The sequence below is a fragment of the Chrysemys picta genome, chromosome 1 (assembly GCF_011386835.1).
Source record: "Chrysemys picta bellii isolate R12L10 chromosome 1, ASM1138683v2, whole genome shotgun sequence".
In the NCBI taxonomy this organism is placed as follows: domain Eukaryota; kingdom Metazoa; phylum Chordata; order Testudines; family Emydidae; genus Chrysemys; species Chrysemys picta.
The window spans coordinates 180,572,532-180,580,662 of NC_088791.1; the positions used below are offsets into that span (position 1 = coordinate 180,572,532).

Genomic DNA, 8,131 nt, shown 5'->3' on the forward strand with positions numbered 1-8,131 from the left:
AGAAATAAAAAGATCCCCAAATGTATTATATTTAAAATTACATGGTTTTTAAGCCACTCTCTTGATATTTGGGACCTGACTCATGAAATGTTTGGGGTTGGCAATACTGTACCAGGAATGAACTTGGTCATTGAGTTTACTGCATTTGGGGTGAAATACACCCTGGTGTGGAAGTCTGGTTCTAGACTCTTCAAACCCCTTAAGCACTTGTGTTGAGTCTGGCAATAAGAGTTTGGGGGAAGACCTGCTGAGTGAGTGGGCTTTGTGTCTGCATAGGTGAGAATCCCAGGGAAAGGTTTGAAGAGCTGTTTGGATGTAGCTTGGGGTAGGGAGGACTACAGCATTATTTACTAGAGTACTGAGAGTCTGAGGTCCAATTTCAGAAAGACTGAAATAGCAGCTGCAGAGGTGTTCATTTTCTGCCTGCCCCCAGGGTGGAGGGAAGGTTGAATTCCTTCCCCTTGCCCCTTGTGGTGTTGCTTGCACAAAATCACATGAGTGTGGCTTTATGTGAGTATATATCAGGAAGTGACTTTCACCCTTACTAATGAGGTTTTAGTTGGACTTTTAAAAACATGTCTAGTTTGAACTCACTTCCCTACATCTGCTGTACTAGAAGAAGGATCAATCCAGTGAAGGCATTTAGATGAAATATTTGTTCCTTGAGGTTTATTCTGATATACACTTGTATATTTTATGGGTGATTAAAACAAAGCTACAGTAAATTAAATGTAATAAAGTGTCGTGATCTCATTTAAGCTACATTATGTAGTAAAAGTACAAGTATGTGACACAGTGTGGCAGCATGGTTTTATAGCACTAAAAATAATCATATATATTGCTTTGGTTCATGACCCTGCCTCTTGCTGAGAAACCCTTTCCTCTTGTGGCTTGAACTTTTTCAGCCTTTTCTTCATCAGCTACCCTACCTTATGTAGCGATTGAGTAAACCTGCTGTGCTGTTAGAATTTCCATTCCTGGCTGAATGTAATAAAATCTTTGTGTAAATAAATATATAGTTAACCAATTTGCTTTTTAGAAGAGCATTACATTTGTTTTTATCTTATGGTCTGTTTTTCTAATTGCCTTATTTATGGCATTAAAGGATAAAGAATTTGCAAGAGATGGAGTAAGTTGTGGCATATTTTGATCCAAATTGGAATCTTCCTATTTGGTATGTTTTTAGTTTTTGTGGTTTTTTTTTTTACAAACATTGCTGCTTCATTTTTCAATACCCTGTACTTGGGTCAGAAGGTCAAACTATTTGTGCTAACTCAGTTCTTACGTGTTCGTTCAAAGCGTGTGTGTCATCGGAAGTGGAGTTTTGAAAAAGCAAACATTTTAAACACTTACAGGAGGAAAATAAAGCAATGGTAGTCCATTTTGGAGTAGATATCAGCAATATCCAGTCCTTCAATTAATCAGTAGATGAAAATGCAGTGGATGTTCATATATATACTGTAATTCATTCAGCTCTGATGTCATTTCATTACAGCTTATTTTATCTAAAAATATTGGGCCAAATCCTCAAAGGGTTTAGGTCAGCATAGCTCCATTGACTTCAAGAGAGCCGTGCTAATTTATGCTCTCTGAGGATTTGGCACATGGTTTTATTTCTGCTGGGTCCTGAGTACTTTCAAAATATGACTGGTTTTGAAGCATTTTCCCAAAAACATATTTTAAAAAATCAAAATCAGGTTTTTAAAATGAAGGTTTCTGAATTTGCTAAATGAGCCTCAGTAGTGTAAGCACTAACATCCTTTGAGTTGCAGATCTCCATAGGACTGCTGTGCTACACATTGTTTTAAACGCTAACACAGTCTTTAAAATGTGCTCAACTGGCCTGACTGCATTTTTATTTTAGAGGAGCTAATGTAGATAAAGAGAAGGAGGAAAGAAAGAGAACAGAGGAAATTTACTAGGTGCTTGAATTTCCCATGACTTTGGGACACATAATGAAGCTAGCTATGAGTTTTAAATGGTAGTTTCCTGTGGCTAATCACAGTTTTCTAAAAAGGCCAAAACTTGACCACATTTGCAGGGGAGGGGGAACTTGCATGTTTGTTTGTTTATTTTTATTGTTAGGTCTAGTCCAGCAGGCCTGCTCTACAACTTTACACATTAAAAACCTGGCGAATATTTTAGTAATAAGTTCTTGTTCTGAGGGGAATAGCTGAAAAACACTGCTCAAGGGATGGAAAAGTTACTGAGATCAAGAGAGGGATTTGAGTCATGGAATTCAGGTGCAGATTCAAATCTGAATCCAAACTGTGCCAAATGTTCAGGATGTTCTGGTTCAGCCAGTTATTAGGATCCAGCAAGGAATGGGGGAAGGTGAAATGTGGGGGAGGTAGAGAGAAACCTGATTCAGTGTTCTGTTACAGCCTCATCTCTACTGAGCTAATACTTTATTACTATAATCTCAGAGGCAACAACCTTGGTCAGGATTTCTCATTCTAAGTAGCTTTTCTATCCTCTATCCCAACAGTAATATTTTGCACATCTGTTGCTTGAAAGACCAGGCAATATTTTTTTTACTATATTTTTCTAATTTTTTAAAAATATGTTAATGTTTCTTCTGTGTGTGTCATGCCAGCTGTCTCAGATACTGGAAGCATGATGTGTCTGGGTGCTTGCTAAGCACCTGTCCCCTCTGTTTTAAACTATTTCTCCATCTAATTTTCCCCAGATACTAATATAAAACTATTTTAGGTGACATGATGGTGTTTCAATTTTTACAAAAAATCCAAAAAGCTTGAAAATACATATACTAATTGGAGATGAAAACAATAATGAAAAAAGATTACCTTTCTTAGACCTTCTCTACACTACAAGTGACATTGGTATAATTTATGTCACTCAGAGATGTGAATAATCCACGCCCCTGAGCGACGTAAATTATACCACCTAAGCACTGGTGTAAACAGCACTATGTTAGTGGGAGAGCTTCTCCCACTGATGTAGCTACCGCCTCACACAGAGGCAGGAGTTAAGCCAACGGGAGAGCTCTCTCCCATCAGCTTAGAGCCTCTCCACCACAAGTGCTACAGTGCAGTAGAACCACTGTAAGTGCTGTAGTGTAGATGTAGTCAAGTTATCACGTGACAAATTGGGATATAAATCTGATGCATCTATGTTCAATTTACATTAACTTTCACTGAAGATACCTATAAGGGGGTGTACTAGCCCTTACAAATTTTGGAGGGAATCCTCCTAGTCTTGGATCAGAATTACCCCATCTCCAGGTTTGCCTTTTTGAAAACAACAGGGGGAAGAAGTGGTCTCCGGAAGGCAGGCTGGGATCTGTAATGTTAACCCTGTTCTAAAAGCCAAATACTGGAGCCTGACAAGCAAGGTGGTGGTGAGGGACAAATTTAGTTCTGGGTAGTTCTTAGCGGGGCTATCCACGGGGCACAAGGGAACAGGGTCACTGGTAAATGTAGTTTCCTCTGGAAACAATGTGGGCTGAGACAAGGCAAGCTGGGAAATAAAGGCCTATTTAAACCTTGCCTTTTTCCCAGCTGGAGAGAGACCAGGAAGGAGGCAGGCTTCGCAAAATCTCTCCTGAAAGCTCTGAGCCAAGTGAACTCACTGTTGTTTGTTTGTCTGTTTATTTATTTATTTATTTATTATGATATTATATTATATGGAGCAGAACCCTCTGAGGAGAATCTGAACCAATTTCTATGGAGATTGTGCATATTCTGGGACTGCCTTTTTTACAAGATGAACTAAAGCCCCTGGCAGAAAGTGAGATTATAATAGATAGACTAAACGGATTAGATGAAGAAAAAACATCGTTAGCTGAATTATGCAAGGAGATAGTTCTGACAGGTTAATGAACAGCTGTTAATTTTGTCTCAAAAATTAGAAATGGAAAAGATCTGTTAAATCATTTAGTCCAGTCCTCCACCCCTGCCAGTGAGAACTGTTCTCCAATGTACATTCTCCACTGCTTTGTCCAGATGATATCGTACCTTACTCAAACAATGAAGTTTCCACTGCTTCCCTTGGGAGATATTTCCACCACATTTTCTAGATCTCACCATTAGGAAATTTTGCTAAATGTTCCTTCAGTTAGTTTAATCCCATTACCTCTGTGTGTCCTATTGGACCACTCTAAACAAATCTCCTCTTTTGTTGGTGCTTCCAGTTTCCAAATAGTTGTAGACAGTTACCATAGCACTCTCCCTCCTCACATAGTCATCATTTGGCCAAGTTATTGTTATAGTTTTATTTTTTCATTAGTCACTCTCTCCAATCATTTTTATTGCTCCTTTCTGAATTCTTGCCAATTTGTTGACATTCTTCTCTTGCTGGAGCCTTGTCAGATTGTAGCACACACTTTTCTATTCCTTTCTCTCCTACTTTGTCTGTTTGTGTCGTTTTACCTTAAAGGAAATAGAATCAAACTTCAATGACAACAGCCACTCCAGACCATCTGCATTTAACTTGTTCTCTTTTTCTCTCAAAAGGACAGCTATGAACATCTTGAATACCATTCTAAAAGACTGTGAAGCTGGGATTTCCCTTACAAAAGACTCTTTACAGCAGAAGGGAATAAGGGATATTGTTACAATGAAAACTTTACTTAATATTGGACATTTCAAATGTTTTACCTATTTAATGTTGTAACAGCAAATAAGGGTCTTACTAACATTTTATTTCTTGTTGAGCCTGAGACACCCCTTCATTGATACAACAGGGCCCAATTTCTCACTCATTTATAGTATACTTCCAAAGTCCACATATGTGGATCCTCCCATGACTTCAGTCACCCTGAGGGAATAGGAGGAACCCTAATCACATACACTATTTTGGTTCTTCTCTTTTCTTGTAACATTCTCCAGTATAAATCCTCAAATAACTAATCCACGGAGGTTGCCCCTTGATGGGTGATCCAGCCTGTATTGGACAACTTACTCATTATAGAGAGCCTGGAAGACTGAACCTCTTAAAAAGGCTTCTCTTGGTTACTCTTTAGTGGCACTTTAGATTATGCTCCCTTTAGAAACCGGATCTGTGCAGAGTATCTTCACAGTTCTCCTTCTCCTGTAGCCTCCCATACCCCTGTCCCACAGCAGACACTTGGTTTCTCTGCAGAGACCCTGTGAAAACTGAATTAATAAGAGGATCCATTAAATTATGTTAATTAAAAACAAATATTGAGGTTTCATGGAATAATCAATTAACATAATTCCTAAAATGTATGGGCATGATGCATAGTGAAGGGAGATCAACTCCAATGTAGAATAATGTTTTCCTTCTTGAGAAAAGTCAAAATGTTTCTATCCTTTCTAGAAAGGACGGTGTTTAATCTTATGTTCTGTATTTCAAGTATTGTGACAGCAAATGTACCATGCAAGAACTAAGTGATGAGAAACTTCTAATAGTATACAAAGCTTGGCAGCGGAAGGGAGAGAGGGTTACATTAGTTAGCTATCAGAAGGGAAGATGGCTTGTGTGCACTAGTTTATTTATTGCTGTATTCTGACCAAGTCTCTCAAGCATCTTTTCATGAGACAAATTTTGTGATGGACCAAAAATTGTTAATCTGTGGACTTTTTTTCAAAACCAACTATGTGACTTAGAAACCGAAGGGTAATATTTTTCAGAAATACCTAAGTGACTTGGGAGCCTATGGGTAAAAAATTTGTAAGTGCCTGCAGTGACTTAGGCAATGGGACTTAGAAGCCTAATGAGGAGACTTTCAAAGGCACAAATAGCAGTTAGGAGCCTAAGTCTCAATGAGAGTCAATGAGAATTAGGCATCTAACTGCCATTTGTGCCTTAGAGAGTCTTCCCCTAAATCACCCAGGGTATGTCCATGCTTGAGTTGGAAGTATAAATTCCACCTTGGGTAGACATACGTGAGCCAGTTCTGATCGACGCAGTGCACTAAAAATAGAAATGTAGCCACAGCAGAGTGAAGGATTAGAAAATGGTAGGCGCAAATCCTGTTATCCCAAATGGAGTTTCCCAAACACTTTAATCCATACACAATGGTTTGGCTAAAACAATAGAACACGTTTATTAGCTACAAAATGATAGATTTTAAGTGACTATAAGTAATGAGACATAAAAGTAATAAAATTGTTTGGAAGGAAAATAAAGTAAAACACAATTAATGCTTACCTTAAACTAGAATGAATTCAAAGCAAGGTCTCTCTCACCACGTGTTCCCCCAGTCCAATGCTGCTTCCTTTGTTCTTCAGGTGTCATGGATGCCATAGGTAGACAGAAAGGGAGGAATGATTTGGGGTATCTACTCTCCATTATTATAGCTCTTTCTCTTCTTCAAGAAGCACCTCCAGCTGAGGTTCAGGAGACGCAATGTCTGTGTGGATGGGAACCCCAAAATGTTTCTTTTTAAGATGTAGATTTTTCGCCCATGTCCCTTTTCCTACCAATGAATAGCCACTTAGCAGCTGATATCCCATTTGACCTGTTTACACCTGGCTGGGGCATTAGCTTGTCTCTTGACTCTGAGGAACTAGTTTGACCACTCCCCAGGCTTTGAGTATGTCTTAGGCCATGTCTACACATACTGCAGTGACACAGCTGTACTGGTACAGCTGCGCTACTGAAGCACGTGTGGTGAAGACGCTCTATGCTGATGGGAGAGAGCTCAAACTACCCTTGCAATCAGCATAAGCTATGTCAGTGGGAGAAGCTCTCCTGCTAACAGAGCACTGTGCATACCAGCATTTATGTTGGTGTAACTTATGTCATCCTGGGAGACAAACGTTTTGTCAACACAGGCAGTAGTGTAGACATGGTCGTAGTAACACCACACAGTGGAATCTTACAGCTTTACATACAATGTTGCCACATTCATTTTATTAGGACAATATTGACCAGAGAGTTTTTTTCCAGTGATACCTCACATGGCATATTTACAATAGTGTGCAAGGAGTGAATATGGGGTACAGATGGTCACAGTCATCTAGTTGTCAAAATGTGGCCTGTGGTCCACAGAGACCTGGTTGATCATGCAGTGCTGTCTCTTCTCCATGTTTTGGCTGCTAAATATCATTAAATGACAGATAAAGGTGCATTACTTTTCTAATATAATTTTTCCATATAAGCAATTTGTGAGGTAACCTTATGGGGGAGGAGGTATCCATGAAGCTATCCCTATCTCTCTGTTGAAATGTGAACCACACTATGAAAAAGTTTGATAGCCCATGGTCTGTGCTCTGCCAGTGAAGGGCTGTCATCTAAAATGTATTTTTGAGTACATAGTGTAGTCTTAAATATCTCAAGCAAGGGGACTCCTACCAGTTCCTTTGAGAGAGACTTCTACAATTTATATATCTTGCTCTCAAGAAGTTGCCTCATCTTAAATTTTCTTATTTTTAATTTCATCCCATTACTTATATGCAAGCTGCCTTTATATCACTCTTAATACTACTACTCTCTCCTTTGTGTTTACATTATTTAAATATTAGTAGACTTTTATCATGTCTTTTCCCACTTTTCATTTCCCAACTCTTGGTCATTGCTTTGTATAGCTATATAGAGTAGAACAAATTTAGCTCTTTTAGTCTTTCTTCATAAATCAATCCTTTTACTTGAGCTTGAGGTAGAATTGCACCTGCATACCCACAAGATGAATTTGTCTCTTCTGTGGCTGGTACTAGAATGAAAGGTCCTTGGACAGGGACTTTCTCCTTGTTTCTACAGTGTTTACTGTTGATACTTTAATGTAGGTACTAAACCTGCAGTCAGACCTGCACTACTGGACCCTTACATCCACAGAAAGCCGCTGTTGACTTCAAGGGTGCAGCCACATGGATCCAATTGCAGAATCAGGGCCCTAGATTGCACATTTCTTAGGGCAGTGGCCAATTGTCTATAAAGTATGATGCACACGGCACTGTATAAGCCGGGGTTCGGCATGTGGCTCGCCAGGGTAAGCACCCTGGCGAGCCGCGTGCCGAACGTTGCCGACCTCTGGTATAAGCAATAATAAAGTCCTGCAAATCCTAGGTGAGAACTATTAATCACAGCACTTTCTTTATTCAAATGGAAATTCTGAGATACTTTCTGTACTGAACTACAGCCCACTAACTTCAATAGCATTGTGCGGTGTAGTACCTAGAGTGAAACAGTTTAGAATTTTGGCTCT

At 39.2% G+C, this 8,131-nt stretch overlaps 1 long non-coding RNA gene across 1 annotated transcript; it reads right to left on the reverse strand.

The window, feature by feature from the left end:
- Window positions 1-524: 524 nt before the first annotated feature.
- LOC122174225 (uncharacterized) lies at window positions 525-7,818 on the reverse strand. Its single transcript, XR_006175778.2, has 3 exons — window positions 6,136-7,818; window positions 4,924-5,117; window positions 525-4,391 (listed from the first exon to the last, which is right to left on the reverse strand). It is a non-coding gene; the product is annotated as an uncharacterized LOC122174225 (long non-coding RNA).
- Window positions 7,819-8,131: the final 313 nt, after the last annotated feature.